This window comes from Lepidochelys kempii, chromosome 19 (assembly GCF_965140285.1).
Source record: "Lepidochelys kempii isolate rLepKem1 chromosome 19, rLepKem1.hap1, whole genome shotgun sequence".
NCBI lineage: Eukaryota > Metazoa > Chordata > Testudines > Cheloniidae > Lepidochelys > Lepidochelys kempii.
Genome location: NC_136398.1, coordinates 4,255,651 through 4,282,850, shown reverse-complemented (window position 1 = coordinate 4,282,850; position 27,200 = coordinate 4,255,651). Strand labels below are relative to the sequence as shown.

The 27,200-nt window shown below is 47.3% G+C and overlaps 1 pseudogene across 1 annotated transcript in view; it reads left to right on the top strand.

Moving 5' to 3' along the window:
• Window positions 1–4,410: 4,410 nt before the first annotated feature.
• LOC140900580 (gap junction beta-4 protein-like) overlaps window positions 4,411–27,200 on the top strand; it is a 93,013-nt pseudogene continuing 70,223 nt past the window's right edge. Inside the window, exon 1 of the transcript XR_013634836.1 lies at window positions 4,411–4,592. The product of XR_013634836.1 is annotated as a gap junction beta-4 protein-like (transcript). The remainder of the gene's footprint in view (window positions 4,593–27,200) is intronic.

Below are 27,200 nucleotides of genomic sequence, written 5' to 3'. Positions count from 1 at the left end.
AGCCTGGAAAAGATGAGCACGAACCCCACTTTTTTAGGTGCTATCCTTCTTTGCCCCATTGGGAATGTATTTGAATTGACAAACTCCTGTAGGGGGACATGTGACCACAACCATCTTCAGAAAGACATCAGGAACTGAACCAGGGACTCAAGCGCGACGTCAGGCTCTCTAGCTGGATGCTATAACAGACTCAGTTTCTCTGTGTGCTAGGCACAGAGGGGGACCTGTCCCACACACTCAGCTGGGGATTGCAGAAATGCTGTATAATTCTATAGAGATGTATGACCATGAACATCAGTCCCAATCTTGCAATCTTTACTCTGGCAAAACTCCCTCGGATTTCAATGGACTTGGCCCCTGAACTCTGACTCTTTTCAAACAGAAAAAAATAACTATGTCACCAACGCTCAGGGAGAGAGAAAAAATACCTTGAGCTTGGATTTCCCAGTGAGGATTCAGCCTGGCAGGGCGGATCTCCTTGGGGAGCTGAGTCTGGCCAAAAGCAGGGGGATGCACCAGGAGCTCTTGGTTCGGAATGTGCAAATTAAAGAGACCGAGTGGCTCCCTGGCCGTGGCTGGCAGCATTTCAGGCAAACTCGGTGTGATCTATCAGAAGGGAAGACAGGGCTCACACAGCAGGTTCCCACTGGGAGCGTAGCCCAAACTAGCACACAGAGCTGATTGGGAAGTGGTTCGTTGTTGTTGTTGTTGTTTTTCTCCCTGGAAATTTGGACAAAAAGTGTAGGGGTGGAGGAAGCAGGGGAAATTGTTGAAAATTTGAGCAGAAAATTCCAGCTTTTCATAGAAAACTCAAACACCCGAAACCCGCAGCATTTTCAGACAAAAGCTGAAACGTTTCAGGCGAGAGCTTTTCATTTTTCTGTCCAAAAGTCGACATTTTCCACCGAGTGCAGACACTTTCTGTGGAAAATGTCATTTGGCTGAAAACTCAGTTTCCCATTCGGAGAGTCAAAAGCCCCCACGACAGGGTCCTGCACCATTGATTTCATTGTGGGGCCAGCTCAGACCCCATATGCCAGCCTCACCCGCTGAACCACTGAGAACTGGGGGGTGTAGTGGAAATCCTGGGAGCGGCTCTGTCCAGATCACAGTGGCCCAGCCAGGGGGTTCATGACAGCTCAAATAAGAAGCCTCGGGATTTCACTGTCTGCATAGCAGAGCTCTCTTCTTGCCCTGCCTTTTCTCTGCACTAACCCCCTTTCAATACCCTCTGTGCATCTGCTTTCACATTAGGCCTCTCAGCTGGTGCTGCTTCAGCTCCAGCCCATTGCTCCGTGGCTATTACCCCTCTCTATCCCATTGCTCCTGTGAACCAAACCACCAAGGTTCAGCCCCCTCGCTACTTAGCACCCGTCCTAGGGATGCACTGGGCCGGCTCTTTTGGCCATGCCTTGCCTTCCCATGGGAGATCCCCCTAGCCTCAGCATCTCAGAGCCTCCGGCCTGAGCAGTGTTTGCAGCTTGGAGTGGATCATGCAGCCAAGATAATCTTGTGTTTAAGCGGCTTATCTGACACCTGCTCTGTGGATATGATAGGAGGGATCAGTATGGCTCCTCTTTGGTCTGTAGGCTCAGTGCCACTCTGGGTAGCCAAGCACTGTCCCTTCTCCGTAGCCTCCATAGCCTCCCATGTCCCAGCCCTCCAGTGGCAGCCCATCTCAAGGCACATACACAGATGGAAAGCCGCCGCAGCAGCCCCATCTACCGATGAGTCCACTGACTCTCGGTTCATTTCAGGACCCCTTCCTGCCTCTGAAACATTCTGTGGACTCACCCCACCTTGCCCCTGGGAACTTGCCTTGCTCAGCTCCCCTGTGGCACCTCTCTCCCTTCACTTTATCGCAACATTGCTAGCACGAGAGCCTTCTCCTCGGCAGCTCCCGTCACCCTGAACAGCTTCCCTGCACGACCGTGTGGGGGCAGCTCTGCATCTCAGTCCAATTCCCCCTTGCTTGTGCCTCTTAATTCTCCTCTTGCTCAGCTGCTCTTAGCGCTGTCCCGCTGACGAATCAAACCCTTTCTGTTGCCCCGGACTGGCTAAAACGTGGCCCAGGTACAGCTCCGCCCAAAGGCAAGAAGTTAACAAAAATCACGCCCACCTCCTGTAGGCTGCTGAAAGTATTGGCACCGAGTTCAGCAAACGGGTAAGGCGACAAAGAGCGTTGGGGTACCTGGTGCATGGATCAGAGAGCTGCCGAGAGAGAGAAATACGCAAACAAGTCAAATCAAAAAGCACCTCTCGCTGCTTGCTCTCTCCCTTTCTCTTCTGAGGGCTGGATGCTGCTCAAAGACGTGGCTTATCCCGCCTTTTGGCTAATACCTCGCTGCTTTGTAAAGATTATTTCACACTGCAAAGCGCTACGGGGGACATCCGATATGAAAGACGGTGCAGCCCTGGGCTCTGATCCAGCACAGGGTTATGCAGCTGAGTAACTTTGAACTCAATTCATAGGTGCGGCTTTGCAGCCTCAGGCCCATGGGGCCCAATCCTGGTGTTTATTATTTCTTTGTATTTCAGTAGCACCAAGAGTCCCGAGCTGAAATCAGGACCTTGTTGTGCTAGGTTCTGTCACACATGTGCACACAGAGTGAGAGACAGCCTCTGCCCTGGAGAGCTTGCAGTCTAAGCAAGAAACTCTTTGGAGCAGAGACCATCTGTTTGATTCGTGTTTGTCCAGCACCTATCATAATGGGTTCCTGGTGCAGGGCTATGGCTCCTGGACATTACCACAATACCAGTAGTACTCAGGAGGGGGTATGCTCTCTGTGTTCCAGGTGGGGAACTGAGGCCCAGAAAGACTTCAGTGACTTGATCAAGGTTCCAGAGGGTGCAATCCTGCTCTTGCCTAATGCTTTTCATCCACAGACACCAAAGCACTTTACAAAGGAGGCCAGCATCATTCTCCCCATTTTATAGATAGGGAAACTGAGGCACAGACAGGTGACGCAACTTGCACTGAGACCAGAGGCACAGGTAGGGACAGAGTCCCAGTCTCTTGTGCTGGTCATGATGCACAGCCGCTTTCAGGTGATTGAATCCACATCTCTTGTGTCCCAGTGCACCACTTTAATCACCAGTCCTTCTTTCTTCTTAGCCCAGGGGGGTTAGCCTATGGGACTCAGCGACAAAGATTCCTGTTGGCTGCAAGGGGAGCAGCCAGGAGCTCTGTTGCGGCATTGTGTGGTACTGCACATTGCAATGGGTGCAGAGCTGCTATGGAGTTCTGCGTCACATCAATCAGCTCCCTTCTGATACAATCACCTCAATGATCCACTGACTAGCGGGGGTTTATTTTCTGCCTGTTGGGTGAGTTCCTAATGACAAGCCCTCTTTTTTCATTTCCACTTTTGAAAAATACGCATTAATTTGTCTTTCCTATCAATTGATTTTCCTGTTACAGCTGCTCTCTGCCTGTCCTTGATCTATCCCTTGCAGGAAAATCTCTGTAAAAGAAATGGATACCCTATTGCTTAAGAGATTAAAATTTACTGAAGACTTCTACCCCAAAGGGGTGCAAGGAATTGATTTGTAACAATTAATTATAAATGTTTTAATTTAAATGGCTAATGTAGAAGATAGATATAAAACAGCAAACTCCTGAAGTGTTTTATGGGTCCTTAAAGACCACTAAACACTTGTTCCAATTCTGCTAAGATCACCCAAATGACTTGTTTCCGCAGTTGGGAGTGGGTGGGAGGGGATAGAAATTTCCCGCTGTATTTTAAATACATCCAGGCAAGTTGTGATTGATTTATTACTCTGGGGCCAGAAGTTTCCTTCAAAAAACCGAGAGGTCCTTGATGCTATGGAGGGGAGAGAAGGGAATTTTGCGGGATGAGGTTCAGTGTGTCTGGTGTGGAACCAGCACAATGCCTGTTACTTCCCTTACATCCCATCCATTTGTCTCAAGGGACAACACTCATTTTAGTTCTCAGGGCCTTGAGCCTGAAAGGTATTTACACCCCTGATTCCCACTGAGTTCAGATATTTTTGAGGACCTGAGCCAGAGTGCCATACATTGCATGCAGATTTGAAACCAGATCCTCAGCTGGTGCAAATCAGTGACGCCCTATATATTTCAATGGAGCTACACCGAGTTACACCAGCCCCTTGAGGTCCCCCTTGCTTTTACCATCACAATTTATTTTCATCAGAACCACTGAATCATGAAACGAAGACTATAAAGAGCTATTTCCAGTAAAGGAAGGAATCCCTCAATGTCTGAAGTTTCCTGAATTATTCATGTTGTGTGTGTCCCTGTAACAGGGCACTGGCCCTTTAAGGGAAGCTATAGGCTGTGCGCAGCCCCTCCTCCTGGTTTATCATGGCACAAGGGAATTGTGGGAGCTGTAGTTTCCAGAGAGACCCTGGGGATTGTAGGCTGCAGCAAGGCATGCTGGGAAGGAATGCCAGGGATATAAGGAGCAGACTGGGCAGGAGAAGGGCAGTTGAAGTGGGATGAAGCGGTGGTGTGAGCTCCTAGTGGCTGCATCAAGCTGGCTGTAGATCCCTGAACAAAGGTTGGTGGAGGAGGGCTGGGAAGAGAGGGGAAAGGAAGAAACCCTAACACGGTAAGTGGATGGGTAAAGTCAAGCTGCTTGGGGGTGCTGCAGAAGGGGTGAATCTTTAGGCCTGTGGTGGAGGTGGAAGGACATGATCTGGGATGAAAGAAGCAGAGACCTGATGTTTCCCCCCGCTCCTACTTAGGGGCCTCTGACATGACCGAAGGGGGGAGAAGCTCCTCTTTCCCTCTCTGCCTCAAGGGGGCAGACCTTGAGCAAGCCCAGTGTAGCCCTGGGATGGGAAAGCGCTGTCTGTCGATCCTTTCCATTAGTAGTGGATCTACTGGGTGCAGGGGCTGCTGATTGTCTAGGGTCTTGTATCACTTTGGTGCCTCTGCTCCCAACCAGGAGCAGGAAATGTGGTTAAAAATGAAACCTGCATAGAGTGTGTGTATGGGGGTGGGGGGGGGAAATGAACTGAACTCCCCAAAGGCTCATTTTGAGTTCTGAATAGATGCATTGTGCGTTCACCCCACCTCCATAGCAGCCCCAGGGGAAATATCCAGCACCGAGGGGTGTGTGTGTGATGTCAAAGGTTAGAAGGCGTGTTCTGCCTTCGGGGTACAGATGGCCACTGGCAGATTCACTCTCATGATGCAGTGTCTGTAACTGGCTGCTGGAGTGATCTGTTAGGGAAGTGGCCTGGAATTACCCCTAGCTCTGCTCTTGCAGCTCAATGCAGGTGAGTTTCTCTTATGCTAAACCCAGTGACTGTTTATGAGGTGGTTGTTGTTGTTGCTCCCATGATTCCCTTGCTCTAAACACAATGGCCCTTGCAATGGCTACTGCTGCTAGACACTTCATCCTGGCTTTTAATCCTATCTGGTCTTTGAAACAGCATCTTTTGTTGCTGCTCTTCGGAGCTCATGCAAATGCCATTATCTCTTCCTTTCATCCTCCCCATGTGATATCCCTGTCAGTACATACCCTGCAAGATGATACTTCCTATTACTGTGTCTGCTGCTAATCCTCCTCTGTCTTTTACATCTTAATGGTAAAAGGGAAGAAATACTTTTTTTTTCCAGTGTAAGTTGGCTGCATAATAAACCTATTGACTGGCTGGAAACAAAACAGGCCCTTATTTCAGATTGCCGAGCCCTGAGCAGTGCTCTCCTGGAGTTATGAGTCTGTTACTAAAGCTTTGGAGTGATTATCTCAACTAAATGGGCTTTTTGCCCTCCAGTTGAGTCTCATTTACTTCTCTTAACCTATCCTCTCCCAATCCAAATAAAAACAATTAGAGGCACACAAGTCCTCGCTCCAGAATCACAAATGTATCGAGAGTGCAGGTTTCAATACTCCAGTAGCTTGTTGCACCCTGTAATAGGGGCATGAGCTCTGGTGTCCTGTAAAGTATGCATCCGATGAAGTGAGCTGTAGCTCACGAAAGCTTATGCCCAAATAAATTGATTAGTCTCTAAGGGGCCACAAGTCCTTCTTTTTGCAAATACAGACTAACACGGCTGTTACTCTGAAACCTGTCAAATTAGGCAGCTATATTTGGCCTGCGTCCATTACTCCTGCTGCTGCATTTGGATGCAGTGGGCCTTCTTCCTCTGGCGTGCTGGTGTAAGTTCGTGGTGATTCCATTGAACGCAGTAAATTTACATTGATTGGGCCCAATCAAAGAAACTAAGGGGGAATTGTGCCTAGTAATAGTGTTGCTATGAACTGTTTTAACAGCTGCTGTCTTCCCCACCAATGGTGGCTGCATTTTAATGGTGGCTTATACACTGCTGGTGGGTTTGATTTCAGAAAGACGCTGCCTGATCCTATAGGAATACACAACCTGAACAAGCTCTCTGGAAATAGGTAACAGTGTAGGTGTTACGAAGTGGACCTTGCTGCTCCACAGTTAAGATTGAGATGAGCATTGTTTTGTGGGTCTAACTCCCCCCCCACAAAAAAACAAAACTACTCTACTCTAAAGTTCACATGTGAACTTGGATTGTCTTAAACTATTCTGCATAATCAGGGCTTGGAACAAGGTTAGTGGTGTAAATGACTGACTGGGGTTGGTCTGAGCTAGTGTCCGTCACCCACCACTACATGGGGTGAGCAATATTTAAACCGTTATTAAGGATTTGATCTAGTTCTACGAACTGATGCGCACCTGGGATCTGCACTAGAGGAAGTGACGGGTGCACATGCTGTGAGACTGCTGCTTTGTTTGGCACTAAATGTTCCCCTGTAGTATCTCATTGCAGGGGAAGAGAAAGTTGAAATTGATGAGAACTGCTGGAAACCAATGTGAAATTGACTAGTTAACTTCTTATTGAGTGAAATGAAGAAAGTAAAAAAATAAGTGGTAGGAAGTAAATTGCATTTGGAAAATTCTTTCCATTTTAATAATCTCCAATGTAATATTAGTAAGAGTGAGGAAATTGGTTTTCAAAAGTTGTTTTTAACCTGAGTATTTCTCTCTCAGGCTCCAGTCTGGAAACACTTAAGCATGTAGAAAGAAAAGGAGGACTTGTGGAATCTTGGAGACTAACCAATTTATTTGAGCATGAGCTTTCGTGAGCTACAGCAACACAGACTAAAGTTAAACATGCAGTTACCTGTTTGCAGGGTTGGGGCTTATGTCTACAAAGTTCACTGGAATGCTTTCATGTGACAGGAACTAGGGGTGTGCACAAGAATAAATATTTGGCTGCTTTTGGAGGGGCACTTTCTGTGCCCTCTCCCCTATGCAGCCAGGGGAGCTGCCTCTCCATTCTCCCCACCTGTGGAGCTCGCTCTCTCCCAGCAGCAAGAGGTGCTGGATCTTCCCCCGCAGCCCCAGGGCTGGAGGAGCTGTCATTTCCTGCCCGGGGCCAGAGGAGCTCACTCTCTGTCCCAGCCCTGGCAGAGTTCTGTGCCCCTGCTGATTTGTGGGGGTGACCCTGCTTGCCCCCGCTTGCGCACACCCTGCTAATCAACCATTCTGCTGAAGCTGGAACACATGGACTAGGAGCATTTGAAGAGAAAATTGAGTAACTTGATTTGGTCCAGTATATCTGACCACCTTGGGCCAAGATCTTCAAAGTGCTTCCAGATGCCTTAAAGCCTTGAGGTTTGACATGCTGGCTGCTCTGCACCGAGCAGGCAATTGCCTAACTTAGAGTCATAGAATATCAGGGTTGGAAGGGACCTCAGGAGGTCATCTAGTCCAACCCCCTGCTCAAAGCAGGACTGATCCCCAATTTTTGCCCCAGATCCCTAAATGGCCCCCTCAAGGATTGAACTCACAACCCTGGTTTCTGTGAGGCTATGGGTACGCTCTGCGGCTTTTAGCGACACAGCTGTGCGACACAGTGTAGCGGCTGTCTGTCAGCCCCGCCAGCTGGGCATAGCCAAATTGCACACTAAATAGGTGTGCTGGACATGCACCGAACTTGTGTGTTCTCTCCTTCCTGCTTGCCCCAGAAAGGCTGAAGCACTAACCTCCGAGGGTTCCTGGCCCGTCTTAAATCTTAGGCCTCTTTCCCCACCCCTGCCTTTCTTCTGGGTCAGCCAGTCCAGTCACTGACACCCTTTTAAGCAGCTTAGTTTGCGAGCAGACCTTTCAGACTGTTCTCCCCCTCCTCTTGAGGCAGCTTTTATGACTGAAATATTTCTTGATGTCTCTGAGATGGAAGCTTGTTTCTCTAGGTTCTAGTGGTGCTTTAATCTGGCTATTGATCCTCGTTGAATTGCCCACATGAATAAGGGAAATGCACGTGGCCAGAGAGGGCCATCGAGCCAAGCAGACTCCACTGCATCTTGGGGTTTGCTTTGCTGGTCCCACATCCCCTCCAAAGAGAGATTTAGGAGTAGGACTGTTCCCCCTGAACACAATCTGGCCGCCTCCACAGTGATTACGCCACACTCCCACCGTTCACAGCATCCTGACGACTGCAGGGGTGGTACTTGGAGCCTTGTGTTCCAACACGCACCAGGCCCTGATGCTTATGCTTCACTGGCAGCTCTCCTACTGCCATCCAGCCCAGGGCAATGGGAGCATGCGCATCCTGGTGCACGTGCAACACTGTTTTGAGGCCAGGGCTTGCTGATGTCTCAGCTGCATGGGGCAGGGAGGAATTGGGGGGGGGGGGGGGCGGGGGAGGGAGGGAAGACAACCCGGGCAATGCAAAGTTCTCCCAACTGCCTGGGACTCCCAGGGTTTGCCAAGGCAGCTGAGGATAAGTGTGATGGAATGCTAAACCTATATTGTGCTCCACGTGGCTCCACCTAGGGGAGCAACACACCTGACCTGAGCTGGTAACAGTCATACCTGGCAGTGTATTGAAGGATCTTACACAAGAGATCCTTCCTTCCCTCTCCGCAAGGGAAGCTCTCTAGCCAGGCCAAATCAGTTATGGAAGCCTGACCTGCTAGTAGCAGGCCCACAGCCTAGCATGGACAAGGAGTACAGGACAGTTACCTAGACATCCTTGTGCCATGGTATGCCCACTACACTGGCTGCAGGGCATAGTTGGTGTAGGATCCCTGATGGCAGTTCTTTGCCACCTGGAGATCATCCCATAACCTGATCCACTGGGTTTCAGGCCCAAAGATGGGGCAGGATCTGGCTGAATATATCCCCTTTCTATGTGCCTTCCAATTCACATAGGCTATGAGGGCTGATGGGCGGACATTAGCATATTACTATGTGACTTTACACCTGGATACCCCATCCATGTGTAGGATCCATAGTCCCTGGTCATGTGACCTGCTCTTTTACATCATGATTCGCTGGCTCGATCAGCCAGGAGCAAACTGGCAGCCATGCAAGAGGCTGTCTAGCAAGCTGGCTCCAAATTGCTGGGCAGTTGTAAAAGCACTCCTGGCTAGGAAACGACTGCAGTGAGGCTGGTGTGTGAGAACCAGACCCACTTAACTAATGATGGGCTGGGAGCTCATGGAGTGCAGATGCCAGCCATCTGGCGGGGTTATTAGCAGTTTGCTGACTTCTGGAGCGTGCAGCTGTGTGAGTTACTGTGGATTGCAAAGTGGAATGAGCGGGTGAGCTTTAGCTTTTGCAATCCCTGGAAAGCAAAGGGAGAACTGACCTACTGGATGTGAGACCTGGAGCATAGCAAAGGCAGCGAGGTGCTAATAGCACTCTGCCTGTTACACCTGAGGCTCTGTGGTCTACGAAGGTGGTAGGTATCCCCATTTTCCAGATGGGTAAACTGCAGCACTGGGAGGAAAAGTGAGTTGTCCAAGGTCCTATAGTGAGCCTGTGCCAGAATCCAGATCTCATGATTGCCTTGCTCTGACCACTAGCTCATATTGCCTCCCCTTCTAATTGCTCTTGGTGGATGTGTGATGGAGGTAGAGAGTTAGGACAATACCCCTTTCCTGGTCTTCAGCATGACTATTGCTGGCCCAGTTCTGCAACCATGAGTAGCAGTGGAACAGCTGCGGTGCCAGATCCCATATGGGTCACTCACCTGCTTTGCAGGGTGGTACTGAAAGAAGATGCTTGGGTGAGAGTTTGAAGCTGAACTATCCATTGTCCCTGGATCCACTTAAACCAGATCTCAGAGGCTTGAGCATTTAGAGCTAAACAACTAGGCCTATTGGCGGGAGCTGCAATGCGCTCAAACCTCTTCCATGGTCCAGCCACTAGAGGAACACAGGACTCCCCAACCCCCACACTCTGCTAATCTGAGTGACTAATTCAAAGATGGGTCTAGGTTGACTCTGAAGATTCATTATCTTTAAGGATACGTCTGACAAACCTGGGCTGGGATTATAACTATTCCATTCCAAGGATACTCTGCCTGGCTTGGATTTCCATACAGCTCTAGTTAGGAAACCAAACACTGGCCCTCAAGACTAATTGAGAAGGGCCAAAGTGCCCCTTGCAATGATCTCCTTCTAGTAAAATCTCTTATTTCTGCTTTCCAAGTATCCCTACCTGAGGGGGGGGGGGGAGTAGCAATGCTCATGAGGGTCTCCTGGGAAGCTTTGTTGTCCTAGCAACCTACTGCTTGGAGGCTGTGGAGTGGGGAAACTGCCTCTCAAGGTTGGGTTCTTACCCTGAATCTCAGATACCTGGTTTGTTGGGTGAACATAACTGCTGTTCTCCATGCCATTAACTACAGCCAATCAGGGTCAGGAGCAAGAGCATGAGGCTGCTAAGAAGGATGAATCCTCCTCTTGCTTTTTTAAAAAAGCAGGAGGTGTCTCTCCAATGGCTTTCCAATTTCCCAGCCACCTGCTTAACAGACTTCTTGCTTTTATAATTACTTTTAGGCACTTATAAGATCTGGTTTCCAGGCAACTTGTTGCATCTTTTATTTCCTCTTGCCAATCTCTTTTCTGACTTTAAGTGTTGGAACAACATCATCCAGATTCTTAAAGCAGAGGGGTTTTTTGTTTGGGGGGGGGGGGGTAGCCATTTTTCTTTCCTTAACTCTGCTGGGTGAATGTGATGCTGTGCCAGCATTTCAAGACCAGGTCTTGGGTGACAAGGTGTAGCTATTAGCATTGCACACCGCCAGATCCCAGCATCCATAAATCACCTTAGTTTCATTGTCTCTCCTGGAGCTAGGCCAATTTAAACTGGCTGAGGAGTTCACCTTAAGTACTTACAGCCTCCCATCTGAAAGGACAAGGTGGGCAGAACTAAATGAGGTGACTTGGGGAGATCCTATAGAGAGCTCCCTGACTGTGCAGGGAGATCAGTCAGATCTTCCCTATGGGAAGGCAGGTAGCATGCTGGCTACTCACCCTTGGGGTTTGAGCCTGGGGCAGGGCTAGTCTGCCAGGGATTCAGTAGAAGGTGAATGTATGGAAACCTGGATGAAAACACTCTACTGATGTAAATGGAGATGGGGCAGTTTATACCAGTTGAGTCTGGCCCACTGTGGTCCGGTTCTGATAAATGCTGAGGCCATAATTCAAACAAGGCACATGCTTAAAGTCACCCTCTTTACTCATTAAAACAGGTAGGCACAGGCCAAAGTCCCACTAAAGACCATAGACTTAAACATGTGCTTTGCTGAGTTGGGGCCTGGTTGTGGAACCCTTGTGGCACACTTTAATGGCACCTGCTGAAAGGGCTTCTCTGGATCTTGTGCAGAACTGGAACTCAAGCTGCAATCTCTGGATTTTTGGAAGTCTGGGGTGGTTGAGTTTGGCCAGATCTAAAGTGAAGGACCATCTGCAAAATTCTGATCTGGATTCAAGCTGAGTTCTCAGGGCATGTGAAATTGGGATTGTGGTTTGAACCATCACTTGTTAAGACAAAATTCTAGGAGCTGGATTTGCATCTTGTAACCTGGCCCTTGAAAGGGTCTGCACATATGGGCAAGGAGCAGGTTAGAGACTGAACTGTGACTCAGGCTTTACATTTGGTTCTAACTTCCCCTCTCCTCATGAAGGAAGGAAAATGGGCCAGCCCTTTTCCTGGTGTAGGTCGCTTGCTCAGCAGTACTGGCTTCCATGCTGGTTGGTAGAACCACCACTTTCCCTTGTATGCCCACTCCCTGCCCACCTGTGTAGAAGGGAGTAGCCACCTGCTGACCACTGCTCTCCTTACCACACAGGGTCTGCCAATGTGGGTAGCTCATGCAGGGAGGAAGGTGGCACGTGCATAGCCAGCTTCACGCTCAAGCCCATAGTGACTCTGAGTTGCTGCCAGAGCATCAGAATGGCCTCAGCTCAGAGCCACAAGGTCACTTGACATTCCCTGAAACAGTGGTGGGGGGTTTTATGGCCCTGCAAGGGCCTGTATGAAGGAGTAAGGGGAGGGAAAGAACAATGGAAAGAATGCAAAAAGAAAAGGAGGAATGCACTAATTTACAGAGCACGGTGATCTGTGAGTTATGCAAACTATGCAGGCAAGTCCCTGGGCTCTAAAAGGTTAGACATCAACAAGCGTTCAATGACTCTGACCTCCTTGTTAAAGTGTAATTAACTCTTGCTTGACTGGTTTCAGAGTAACAGCCGTGTTAGTCTGTATTCGCAAAAAGAAAAGGAGTACTTGTGGCACCTTAGAGACTGACCAATTTATTTGAGCATGAGCTTTCGTGAGCTACAGCTCACTCCAACTTGATGATCACTTTAGATAAGCTATTACCAGCAGGACAGTGGGGTGGGAGGAGGTATTGTTTCATATTCTGTGTGTATATAAAGTCTGCTGCAGTTTCCACGGTATGCATCCGATGAAGTGAGCTGTAGCTCACGAAAGCTCATGCTCAAATAAATTGGTTAGTCTCTAAGGTGCCACAAGTACTCCTTTTCTTCTTGCTTGACTGTTCACAACCTGGAGAAATTCAGAGATCCATGTGGGTCACACATCTAAAGACTCAGCTGGCCCATATTGCTTGCCCAACAGTTCATTGCAGTGGCCTTTGCTCTCCATCTCACTCCAACCCCATCCCTGGGCTGACAGCTGTCATTAGTGGTCACAATTAGGCCATCAATCAATAGGCTAACTCTCCCATCTGAAATCCTTAGGGACACTGGATCTGAACATTGGCTTTTGCCAACAATTTCTAAAAGTTGATTAATATGGCAGGACCTGCTCCATAGAGCAAGCAATGGGGAATTTGATGTAGAACTGGCCTTCAGTGGACATGACCTCAATTTTAATGACCAAGTTTCTTCCATTCTCCCAACTAACTTAAATAGACAGGGACAGACTATGGGGAGGGACAGATGTAAGGTGATAAGCACTGTACAGTAAGACCTAGGTTGCAGGGCTTTTTCATGGCTAGTGATTTTGGGGAGCCCAACTTGATACACTTTTTTAAGGGGCCTGATTTCATCTAACTGAATGAATGGGTGCGTGGCACTTCCTGGCCCCTCTAAGGTATCTTGTCTTCGCCTAACATTCTAGTTGTCTAGTAACATGGCTGCTTGGAAGCCCAGGCTTGAATTCCAGGATCAGCTTGGCATCCTTCTGGTGAGCCCCTGCCTAAGGTAGGTGAGACTCTATTGTAAGCCAGCCTGCTGCAGGAGCCCCCTTTTTTTAAAATGGGGAGAGACTCAACCACCAGGCTTTCTTAGAGGTGCTGAGCACCTGCAGCTCTCTCACTAATCTCACTGGGAGTTGTGGTTGTTCAGCACCTCTGGATGCCAGGTCACAAATTCCTACCTGACCAGAGTAAATGCTGGGTCCCTGGATGCTTGCAATGTCATTGGCTTTGCACAATAGCAGGAAGGGAATTCACACCCCTTCCACCCCCACAACATGCTGGCCACCTTAAGACTGCTCTCCACTCCCAGAGATGGCTGCATTTCAGTAGAGCTGCTCTGTGTAGAAAAGGCCAAATCCTTTGTGTTGGATGCAGTCTGGCCATGTCCTGGCATTTGAGAGTAGCTGGGATGCTAATTGTTCCCTCCACCCTACTCTGGACTTCTGCGTTTTCCTGCTTGGTCCAAACAAGGCTGAGTTTGATTTGCTCAAATTCAGGGCTGAGGGGTTGGGCAGGCCTCATTCTGCTGTGACTTGGTATGACCCCGCTCAGATCTAGAATCTGAGTTTGGGGGGTTTTTTGTTTTTTTTTTTTTTCCCCCCACACTTTGGGTCTGTGACTCACTGGTTACCATGGGAACACTTGGATTTAAAAAAAGATGAATTTTTTAGATCCTGGGGAGAATTTTTTTCCCCATCTTTGGCTCCAAGTCGTATGACTCATTTTACTGGGCGTATCCCTCTCTAGAGGTCACAACAGAGTCAGCGATTGACAAGCTTGTTCCCTTTCTCATTGACTTGCCAATTCTTGAGTCAGCTGCTGAGTGTAGAGTGGAGTCCAAGTCACTGATTGCTCCGGATGGTGTGTAACCATCACTCTTCCGGAATACACCTTGTGGCCCTAGGATCTTGTCCATAAATCTAGCGGTGAAATAACCCCTTTCACGCCCTCTGCAAGCTCTCTATCTGAACAGTGATACATTTCTCTCCATCGCTTATTTAAGGGCAATGTTTTACTGAGCTTTTTGCCTGCATGTGGCTAATTCTAGTGGGGGCGGTGAGATGAGGAATGAGCAGTGCGTTGTGACTTGCCCCACAGAGTTCTGGTTCTGAGCTGGAAGAATGGGTGTAGTTGGGGCCCCATGTTGGGACTTGGGAGACCTGGGTTTGATTCCTGCAACTGCTGTACCAACTTATTTTGTTGGGTGGCCAATTATTAGGGTGGGTTTTTTTATGCTAGACTTTCTTGCCCCTTTGAGGAGGCAGGGGTGAGTATGTAGAAGAGAGAAATCTGAGGGGCTTCATGGTTTGACCCTTTAAATAAAAGGTAGCAGACCAGAGCCCGCAGCAGGTGTAACCTGAAGTCACAGAACTACAGTAACTGACCTCAGCTGAGGGCCTTGCGCAGCGTGGTTCTTAGAGGCATGTCCAGTCTCCAATACCAGCTGACTTTTTTTCTCTGCTATAAAGCTCTAGCTAATCCTGAACATGACTCTCAAATTTCTGTGTTCTTCTTCCCCTGCACACCCTCCCATTTTAACAAAGTCAATGTGGTTACCCTCAACTTCTCATTTCATCGTGGAATGGTTTCATTTGTCTCAAGGAACCAGTTCCCCCTCATTGTAATTCAGGTGTGGGTGGAAAATGGAATATTTTGGGGTTCCTCTGTGAACACTGGTTAGTGTGTGCTTTCCCTTTAAGAAAGCATCTTTAAAACACAAGCACCGGATGTTCAGCTGGTGCAAAGTGGCATAACTCCACTGGAACAACGGGATACGCTGACTTACTCCAGCTGAGTATTGGGCTTTACAGGGTTTTAAGTACCCTCCCACTATTCCTATGTGGAATGAGATTTAATTGTCTCATTGCATCTTCATGAAATGACTTCATCTCTTCTCAGCCTCTTTCTCTTCTTTTCTCCCCAGCCCCCAGTAAGGGATAATTCACTTCCTTCCCCCAATGCCTGGACTCCATAGTGATGGACACCATAGAAGTGGGGAGAACTGAAAGTTGTAGTGCAACGTAATACACAATCCTCAGATCTCAATGGGAAAAGCATTTGCCTTAAAAAGAGCTTACGTTTCTTTACACAGTAAAATGTTATCCACCAATCTTGCAGGTTCCTCATGTAAAGCATCAAATCTGGATTTGAAGGATTGATTCTAAATCCCCTTCCCACTGTACATAGCAGTAGTAAGTCTCAAGCCTGAGCCACCTGCTTCCATAATCTTTAGGATGTGAGATGTTAAAGGGTGGGGAATGGGCATTTATGGGGGACACCTGAGGTGAAGATCCCAGTCTGCTACAAAAGTTCCTGCTGGTGCTGACCATGCCCTGGAGCTGTCAGGTAAACTCTCCCCTATCTTTCAGACCTCCCTCAACCCCAGTAGGTTCAAGTTTTGACCACCCCAAGCCACCTAATGGGATTGCTTTCCTTGGAGCACACCCATGAATTTTTTTCCACTTGCTGGTTCCTTCAATGGCAGCCTCTTTCTATCATTTCTCTTATCACACCACCTACCAGCCCCAGCCCAGATTGGGACACCATTGTGTTAAGTGCCACACATTCTGAGTAAAACAATGGCCCTGCCTCAAAGAGCTTGCCATCTAAATACCCAAAGAATGGGCAAAGGCAGTGCCATTATCCCCAATTGACAGATATGGGGGACTGAAGCACAAAGGTTTAGGGAGTGGGTGGCACAGCCAGAAACAGAACTTAGATCTGCTGGGTCCCAGTCCACTGCCTTCCTCTCTTGTGAAGAGAGCAAGGGGCAACTTCTCCAATTCTTGGACTGAATTCCTCTTTTTGCCTTCTCCGTGGCCTGTTAAAGTCTATGAAGCCTGGGAATCCTCCAAAGGCCAGATGGGAGGACCATTACAGTACTCTGATCTGACCTTCTGCATAACCCTGGTGAGGTTCTCTGGCCTGTAAGTTCTGCATCAAGCCCATTGCTAATTAGGTCCAGTCTTGATGTGAAGGCTCCAAGTGAGGGTCCCTAGATTTTTCTAATGGCTAATTACCACCAATATCCCAGATCAGTAACCTGTAGAGGTGCTTGTGGTACAAAGATGAGGCTATTTTTCCAGAAAAGGGAAAAGTAGCAGGAGTTTGAACACTAATGGGGTAGCGTGATTTTTTTTTTTTGGTTTGGCTTTCTCATCACTGATGAGAAATGGAAGACCAAAGGATATAAGAGGCATTATTAGCACTGGCTGAGTCTAGAGTCTGAAGTTGTGGTTGAGTTAATTTAAAACACTGATGGTGAACCTGCTGCTGGAACAAATCACGTGAAATGCGATTTTGCTTTTCAGTTACCCAGGCCTTGCTTGCACTGTCTCGTGCTGTACGTCCTGAGTGGTGCAACAGACACGTCATTCATCAAGCTCCTCTGGCTTCTGTAGAAGGCTCACAAGAACACCACCAATATCCCCTGCTAATGCTCATTGCTGCAATGTGTCAATTCTGGCCCTGAACAGATAGCTGGTTGGCAGGCAGAGCTTTCCAGTGGCTGGAGGACTTGGAGCTGTAGTCCATCAAACAGAACAATTTCCAATGTACTTCAGAGCAATAGAGGAAACAGGATTCCTCATCAGCAAACACTTGGTCTTAAGTATCCAGTGATTATGACTTAATTTAGTAATCATTGGCATGGGGATGAGCATAACAAATTGGCTGGGTATTTACAGGAAGGCTGTTCAGTAGTAGCTGAATATAATGAAGGCTTTCAAACCCAGATGACTGCATGGCTCCAAAGTTTGATATTGGGTTATGGAGCCTTTCCAGTGCTTGTCCTGCCTCTGACCTCCTATGTCAACACAGGCAGGTCTGTGTCCCTTCACACAACCCAGCCCACTTTCAGCCTTGTAACACAGTCTAAGGTAATGCACTGCAGCATCATGTCTTGCATTTAAATGTTCCTCACTTGTATTCCTAACTCTCAAGCTTTTGCATAGCAGAAGCTTCATTTCAGTTGCCTTAAGCCTTCTGGACATTAGACCTGTCATTAAAATACCTTCTGTTGCAGGTTAGTGGGAGTTGTGTGCATAAGGACCTTGTCCTGGGTTATGCAGCAATCCTGTTTCAGCAACATGCAGTGAGCAGATGTTTCCGTATGGCCCATAGCAGTGTGTTCAACCATGCACCGTGGCTCTTTGAGGCAAGGGCTTTCTTGGTATTGTGCCCAGCACAAGGGGGCCCTGGACCATGACTGGGGTTCACAGGTGCTAATGCAACAGAAATTGGCTTCTATTTTGTTCTTGAGCAGAAAACCAGGCTTGAAATGAAAACACCTCTGAGGAGCTAGATCAGCCCCAGCCTCTTTCTAGACACTTGGTCAGCTGGGATGTGTAAATCAACCTGGCCACTTCCTGATTTGCAAGGGGCTTTTCAGATGCTTGTCCATGTGCCAGGGTGGTAAAAGGGCTAAAACACAGACCTGCAACTGTCACATGCAGACATCCTTGCTAAGGGAGCAGCTAGAAAAATGGACTCCAGTCCAACCTCAAAAGAGCACCTTCTTGGAGCAGTGACTTCTTTCTACCATTCCAGAACCCACTGAGAGCCAGAAACAAGGGCTAAGCGCATCCTGTATTGGAAAGACTCAGACTCTCAACCATTCTCTAATGGAGGTTAGACAAATTGCTGGAAACTGACAGGCATTTTAACACTGGATCAGAGCCAATCTTCACACTAGTTTTACCTTCCCAAACCAATGTGTTCCTGCATTTATTTCCCTAGGCGGGATGGAGAGTTCTGTTCACCAAGGGCTGAACAGTACCATCGTTTTTGGAATCTGTGATGTAATGATCCCTGCATGAGACCTCACAGTCTCTGCATGTGCACCTACAAATAGCACAGGGCAGCTGCTGGGCACGTTGCCAGTGCACACACTGAATAACCAACCGTTGAATGGCTGTAGAACATCTCCGCTTGCTCAAAAGGTGATCTGCAGGGCTGGACAGGAAATGGGTTTTCTGGCCCCCCAAGAACTTGAGGTGGTTAGAGCTGGTTGTGCGGGAGGGGAGGGACCCCTATTTTGCGTGTTTGTTTTTTATGGCACACGTATGTGCCCTTGTCTCCTCCCCTGTCTAGCTCTGCTCAGTCTGAGGTTGGACTGCAAGCGCTCTGGAGCCTGAAATTTCCAAGGCCTGAATTAGTGGCCGGACCAGCCATGATGAAAGTGTACCCCAGGAGTCCAAGGTCACATAGCAGACGTGAGGGCCTCTTTCCTACCCTCCACCACCTGCATGTTGGAAAAGTGAGTTTTCTTCAGAATAGGTGCTCTGCAGTTCAGTTGCAATGGCTCCCTCTGCCTGTGTTCTAGTAGCCATTCTTGGATGGACTCTGGGTGCTTTAAGGTGTCTTATGGGCAAAGGATGAATTTGTCCCAGCAACATGTCCAATGGCTACTATCCCACCAGAGTGTAGTGGAAGCACGGGTAAGGCAGGCATGGCTTAGCACAGCTCCTACCAGTTTGGCTTCTTCTGACAGGTCTGTAGGCAACCTTGCTGCTCTCTTTTCACTGCCCCCCCACCCCTCCTCACTCACGTGGCCCTTTGTGCAGTGGCAAATAACATGAGATGCAAGGTACAAATGAATGAGGATCCTTGTGAGTCTGATCATCATACCTGTAGAGGGAAGACCTGAGAGAAAGCCGTTTCTTTTAAACTCTGGGTACCAAAAAAGCAGATGGGACTGGAAGAGAAGGAATGAATGCTGTGGCCCTGGTTCCCTATGGGGCTGCAGAAACTGTTAAGGGTCTGACGCACCGGATTTGGTTTCAGTGGAGATGTAATTACCTATAACTTGACTAATATAGTAGTGAATTGCCCCACCCTGTCTCCAGAGTAGCCTGGTTAGAACTGGTTGGAAATCAAACATCCCTCATCCTTTTCTCCCCTTCTGTGCTCTTCCCCCCCCCCCCAAAATCTGTTCAAAACGTTTTTTTGTTTTGAAAATTATTAAAATATTTCAAATCAATGCTTCAAAATGAACCTGTCTTTTTTCAACTTAAAAAGTTTCAGTTTAGACCAGAACCAACAACAATTTGTTTTAAGCCAAAACCAAACTGTTACTCTGATCACCTACATGTTGATAACCAAAGAAGACAAAATGACGTTGACTCTGATTTAGAAGGGAGGTGCTGTATAGACACTTCTGGGAAAAGTTTTGATTTGTCCCATGAGAATTTTCACTTTCTCATTTGGGGGGATTCCAACTTTAAAATTTGTATTTTGTATTCTACCAGTTCTTGTTCACACAATCTCAAATACCCTTTCTCCATTTTGCAGCTGTAGGCATCATGGACACCAGCTCACAAGAGCACATTACACACCAAGGAGTCCCACTGACCTGACTGCACTGAGATAGCTCAACAAAGTTGGGTTTGTTTTTGTTTTGGGGTTTTTTGTGGTTTTTTATGCTTGTGCTTTAAATCCTGTGCTGGATTAGGGTCAGGGCACTCATCACCTTATAGAATTGTACTCCTGATCGTCTTCTCTGAAAGCTCCATGTGGTGGTTTTGTTTTGTTTTTTTAAGCTTTAGTGTAGATATTAAATCTCTTTCCAGTACAGAATGCATCACCACTTTTGGAATCTCTTCATTGTCAGGGCAGGCTCAGAATGAGAGGTTTGTTTTTTTTATTTTATTTTTTAAACGTCCCTTCTCTTTTCTTTCCTAATTCTTCACTGAGGCAGATTGTGGCATTATCTGCCAAACAGAGGTTTTAGGGCACCATCCTCTCTGGGTAAAAGCAAAGCCTCAAGAGGGGATTTGCCTTTCAGTGAAGGTTTTTCTTTCTTACCCATTATTATGTACCTGTCCTTCATGAAACTTGTTCTATCCAGCTACAAAATCACTTGGATCATGGTAAAAGCAAAGTTATAGGTTTGAAATCTTTTTTTATTATAATTCATTTGCTCTCTAAGGAACTTCTAGTGAATTTATAAAGGGTGAGTGGGGAGAAATCAGGTTTCAGAGTAACAGCCGTGTTAGTCTGTATTCCCAAAAAGAAAAGGAGTACTTGTGGCACCTTAGAGACTAACCAATTTATTTGAGCATGAGCTTTCGTGAGCTACAGCTCACTTAATCGGATATGAAGTGAGCTGTAGCTCACGAAAGCTCATGCTCAAATAAATTGGTTAGTCTCTAAGGTGCCACAAGTACTCCTTTTCTTTTTGGGGAGAAATCAGTCACCCTTTATTGTAAGGTGCACTGACTGCAGTCAGTCTGCACTGTTTGATACCTGTAACTACCACTAATTCATATAACCAAAAAGGCCACTGTAGTACTGAATAACTCGTGGAAATACACTGTTTTTAACATACTTTGGTTCTAATTGTGACAGACCTGGAGCTGATGCAGACAGTGGTGAATACTGCTATGTAAGAACTTCATGAGCACTATACATGGCCTGGTCAGGGAACAGAAATTACTGGAATCCTTGTGGCACCTTAAAGACTACCCAATTTATTTGGGCATAAGCTTTTGTGAGCTACAGCCCACTTCATCAGATGCATGGAGTGAAAACTACAGTAGGTATGTGTGTATATTACAGCCTATGAAAAGATGGGAGTTACCTTACCAAGTGGGGGGGTCAGTGCTAATGAGGCCCATTCAGACAGGGGATGTAGCCTAGTCTCCAACAGCTCACAAGAAGGTGTGAGGATTGGATACTGGAATATCTAAATGCTTATAACACATGACTTCAACAGGGGCTGTGTAGGTAAGTGACACAGTGGCTTGCCAAATAAGAACACACAAGCATGTACTCAAAAGACACTGGCGTAAGCATCAAGGATCCTCTGTCTGCACTCTAACAAGTAGCAGAATAGCACTTTAGTGTTTGATCTCCAGGCTCCCGATGTTAGCAAGATTTAGAGCCCTTCTGAGGAGGGGGGACAGGCAGACACAGGCTCTGCTGCATTAGGCCTGCCCAGAGCTGGACAATGGTAAACCATGGGTGACAGCCACTAGATATACATACAGGCTGGCTCGCTGGCAAGCACATTTGTTCTGAAATGAGTTTTATTTATAATAAAAGCCTGTGTGAGGAGGCTAGTCACTAACTTCCTCTAGGGCAATTACAGGGGTAACCAAAGTGCAGGGCCTGAATGTAAATGCAGACCTGATGAGGTCAATCACAACAGGCCTGATCTGAAAGTGGGAAGATCATGTGATTCCACCCCAAGACAAGCAGATGGCTAGAGGCCCCCAACCTGAAAGGGCAAGGGGAGCAGGGTGTACTTGGACCAGGCAGGGTCACAGGTGCAGTTATCTGACTGGGGGTAAGGAAATCCATCATCCCGTTTTACCTTCCGGTTATGAGCTCGTAGTAACTGCATCCTGAAGAGTCCACGGTGTAACACTCCAATTACCACACACTGCAGAATATCTTGTGCACCCCTCTAATGTACAATCTTGGAGCTGGATACTGTGCAAACTATGAAGCAAAGACTGCAGGAAAGTGTAGTATGTAGTGTAGATATTCTGTATTGGGGAGAGTAGTTCTCCATATTTTCACAGAATTAGCCCACCAAAGTTACTAATTTAGGGGAGTAAATGAATGCATCATGAAGAACCAGCTTCCTCCGCTCAGACCAAACAAACTGCCCTTGTGGCCACTTAACCTTATCTGGTGGTTAAAGGAGGGGACTAGGAGTTGAAACAACCTGGGTTCTATTTCTGGCTCTGGGAAGGGAGTGGTTTCTAGTAGTTAAAGAAGAAAATACCCTGCAGGACTCCTGGCTTCTATTTCTTAATGTGACATAACTCATTGTGTAACCTTGGAGAAAATCTCCTCTGTTTTGTTTCTTTAGAGATACAAGGGATAAGGATTACCTAAAATTCCTCAACTTCTTGCTTCTCTTCTGCCATGCCTTTCCTAAACTTAATCTCTCTAGAAACTTAAAATACCACTAGCCTCAAATCCTTCTCTTTAATGAGAGTTCACAATAACACAATACTGTCTTCTAAGAAGGGGAGAACATAGTGGTGTTTAGAGTCTTGTAAGAATCCAGAGCTTCTTAGGTTTTTTGGGGTGGTTCTTCTGTCCATTTAAACTAGATGAGCCAACCTACAAAGCCAGAGTGCAACCTTTTTGCAGTGTCGGTGGGTTGAGACTGAATGGGAGGCTTGAAGGAAGTAGCTGGCAGATTCCCCCAAATAAGCCAACCACCCTGGGTTCAGTAATGGAGTGGAGGGTGAAGAACTATCTTGGGTTACTTAGGGGGAGTGAGAAGGAACGTGGTCTGCATCGCAGAGGGATCAGGGAGGGTGTCTCCAGGATCAAGGAGAAGGGCACCATTTTAAAAAGTCAGCCCTTGCCAAGAACTGTGGTACAGTACAGCAGATTTTTCTCCCCTGCTTAGATTAGGAAATTCTTGGGGGAAATCTGTTGGCGAGTGTTGATCTGTTGCTAGCAATTACTGTGTCGTCTTAGTCCTCTAGCCTTTTCAGAACCTCTTGAGGCGAGGAACAGCTGCTGTCATTCAGAGCTGGTCAAAAGTTTCAAAGAAGAAATTTTATTTGAAAAATAGTTTCTCTCTCTCTCTCTCTCATATATACACACACCAACAAAAAAGCCACTCTTCATAAATTGGAAAAAAATAAATGTGTCTCTGGCCTCATATTTTATAGGGTGGAGAGAAGACAAACACTTTCCAGAACCCCACACTCTTGCTTTAGAAAATTCATGAGGTCTTCTATCTGCTTTATTTTGAAAATATTAAATTGCCTTTTTTTCCCCACAACCAGCACAGTGGCAGGGTAAAGGGGCCTCTGGCAGCTACTTGAAGTGCTATCTGTTGCTTTTTGGTCTTAAATCGATCAGACTTAAACAAACCAAAACTAATGGTGTTTGGATATCCCAGTGATAAATGCTTATAAACACTGTTCCACACTGTGAATAGGGTAGATGAATGCCTTAGATAAGACAGATTTATTGTGATGAAATTCATATAAATCAGTTTATTTATCTTCAGCATTCCCTTGGATGTTGCAAACACACTTGCTTTGGATTTCTCCTGCATTGCAACAAAGTGAAACTGACTAGAAATCCTGGCTCCATTGAAGTTGAGGGAGCTTTGGCTCCATTTAAATCAATGGCAGAGGCGTAACTGACTAAATAGACTAGTCTTCAGGCCTGCTCCTGCTCCTCTGACTGCTTTGTGTCATTCAGGCAGCAGAAGGGTACAGGGAAGTTGGAAATTCCCAGGATGTAGGCGATTCCCCCAAGTGGCCCTTATGAGAGGAGAGTGTCATGATGAACGAGAGGAAGGAGTGGGCATGGTTAGAGCACCTCATGCTGATAGATCCCTAGCTGGTGGATTTGTCAAGCAGGTGTAACATAGAGCAGCCTTTATGCTGCTGTAAATTACATAAGGGCTGAAAAAGTGGTTTGTAGCCAGCTTCAGTAGAACAGATGATCCAGTTCTAGTCCTGTAATAAGTCTATGATACAGACAAGAACATATGGTAACTTCTGTCCTAATGTACTTAAACCATCTGAATTTCATTTTGATTTGGACCATGTCTTCTATTCAGTGTCGCTGTCCTGCAGGTATCAATGTGTGGGCGGAGTAATAAAATTCCCAGCTGTGTTCAGGCAGTACGCTGCTGCATGGAACAACAGATGATGCATAACAATCAGCTGAAAAAGTTACAGCTGGTGTAGCAGAAAATTGATTTCTGATGTCTTCTCCTCCTCTTCCCTACAATCCCCCCTTCCAGCCAAAGACTTGATGACTTGATTTGTAATTTTCTCTACTGTCTTTGCTGCTCCCTGTGGGAGAAGGGGTGAGAGGATAGGGTCTGATGGTGGCAACCGGAATTATTGTGTCATCTTACACACACACACACACACACAGAGCACCAGCCCAGCCTGGAAGGGAGAATGGTCTGATCTGTGACTGGGAGGGGGAAAGGTGCGGGGAGGCCTAGTGTTCCCAAGGAGATGCACCTCTGTCATTCAGTGCTTGGTGGATGCTGCTGAGATGAAGTCAGCCTTGGCTGCATATCATTCTCCTCCTTTCATCTGAGCTCCTGGATGGAGACCAACTTTTGTGGAAGGCATCGGTCTCTCCCCAACCCACTCCAACTTCCAGACCTGTCCTCTTCTCTTTTGCAGTTCTCTGGCCTGTCTTTAAATATTTCTTTCCATGTAATTTCCCCTCTTTGCCCCAACAAACCCCCCTCCATCCAGCTGTCAGCAGATACACAATCATAAAGGCCACCAGCAACCTGGTGTCTTCTCAGGAGAACTCCAGAGCCCAGGCCAAGCCTCTGGCCTGCATAGGGACTGTAGGATCTGGCATATAGCATTCATCAAATCTAAATGATCTGTGTTTGTGTTTGGGTGTTACATGCCAGACAATAGACTTTGACCTCCCTCCTGGACACCTATTGTCCCAGGTAATTTTCTGTAGCCTGTTTGCTAAGGCCACATTGCTTTTACAATGAGGAACCTTGATGGGAAATGAGACATCAGGTTTGCAGATTAGCAAAAGATAAAGCTTGTTCGACTTTGTGTGCTCTGAAAATCTTAGGTACTCGTATAGCCCTCGTTAGCAGCTTGAGCACCGGTCGAATGTAGTTTCCCTCACAACCGTGCTGTGAAGGAAAGGAAGTGCGGTTAGCCCCATATTACAGACCGGGAATGCACAGTGAAACTAAAGCCTTGTCTACAAACATACATTGTACCACCTTGATTAGACAAGCATAGTTAAAGCAACATGACCCTCCTAGCATGGACTCAATTATTCCAGTATAGCTTGTTCTCCATAGCCACTGAAGTTACGACAAGAAGTAATGGGCTTAATCTGCACTGAGGGAGACTTAGGTTAGATATTGGTGAAAGCTTTACTAGAACTCTAAGGGTAGTTGAAGGTCTGGAACAGGCTTCCAAGGGAGGTTGTGGAATCTCAATCATTGGAGGTTTTTAAGAACCAGTTGGACAAACACCTGTCAGGGATGATCTAGGCATACTTGGTCTGGCCTTAGTGAAGGGGGTGGGACGTGTAAAGACTTTGAGAGATCATCCAGCCCCACACATCTGTGATATTCCCACAAGGGAAAGGAAATATGATAGCCTGCTGTACGGCACTGTTCTCTTAGCATGTGTAACTACTTCAGTAAAATCTCTCCCCAGCTGAAATAATTACACAGGGACAAAATTTGCACATACACCAGACCTAAGGGACTTGCCCAAGGTCATGTAGCCTATGGCACAGCAGGGAGTTGAACCTAGGTTTCCATGTCCTAGCCTAGCATCCACCCCTCTGGATCATCCATTCTTTAAATCCTTTAGAGAAAGAAAGCAGGCAGGGAAGAGAGGAGGTTATTAGTTGCCCATATCTAGCATCCTCCAGATACTAGAAGTACTAACTCCTGTCCGTATCGCAAATAGTGCGGCTCCTAGCTGTCCTGGGAAACTTGGGGAGAGCGAAGGGCTTTCTGGAGACTCCCTCCCAGCCTGTGCATCTTGTGCAGCGGAACGGCGGCAGGTGTTCCTCCTAATTGCTTTCCTGTTTTCCCTCCTCGCAGATGCAGCTCCAGCCACTTGACTAGAACCTGAGGGTCCCCGCTTCCTCTGAAGCTATTTCTGTCTCCTTGTAGCTGCCTGCTCTCTTTATAGGTCACTCATTCAAGTGCACTTGCTTCCTGCTCCTGCTGTAGAACAGAGCTGGACCCGCTGGCATTGCCAGTGATGTCAGGGGCTGTAGACCCAAACCCCCTTCTGCCGTGTGGTGCAGGTTGCCGCTTTGCGGTGTGGCGTGCTGGCAGCGATCTCACATCCTCCCATGCTAATCCACACAAATTCTGTTAATCGCGGATTTAATCTTTTAAACATGCCGTAATTAAATTACATGCCAGTCAGTTACAGCCATGTTAATGTAATGTGCGAGCTTCTCTCTCCCTGCCGCTAGGGAGAAGTGGGAAAAAGGAGCCAGGATAGCTTTGTGACTAATGCACTGGGCTGCGTGGTGGGAAGATCTGGGTTTTATTCCCTGCTTTGGCCCTAACTTTCTGTGTGACCTCGGGTACAATCGTTCTCCTTTCTGGGTTGCAGTTTTTTATTGATAAAAATGGGGGACAATGACACTTCCTTTTGTAAAGGGCTTTCAGGAGTGTGGCTGGGGTGTGCTCTGAGAGTCAGGTATTGTTAATGGCAGCTCACTGGAAAAAGACTGGAGACTCAGTGCAGGAGCTAGGGCCTAATCCAAAGTCAGTGGGAGTCTTTCCATTGACTCAATAGACTTTTTGGATCAGGCTGCTAGCAGGTAGTTAGCTAGCACCCGTTGGGATCTGTACGGTTCCCAAGTTCAGTCCCAGCAGAGAGGCAGATGATTCAATAGGCCATGCAGTCTGAACTTTGACTGCTGTTAGCCCAGTAGCTAGGGTACTCACTGGGCATGTGGGAGACCCTGGTTCAACTCCCTGCTCTGCCTGATGGGGAGTCCTTCTCACTGTTTTAAGCCTCTGACTGCCAGATGCTGGGACTGGATGACAGGGAATGGATCACTTGATGACCGCCAAGTTCTGTTCATTCCCTCTGAAGCACCTGGCACTGATCGCTGGCAGAAAACAGGATACTGGGCTAGATGAACTATTGGTCTGATGCAGTATGGCCGTTCTTATGTTCCCTCTCACCGCTGCAGCCACTTTCCATGTCACAGGTGACACACTGGAGCATGGAGTGGGTAAGGCCTGCCCGGCCTTGGCCTG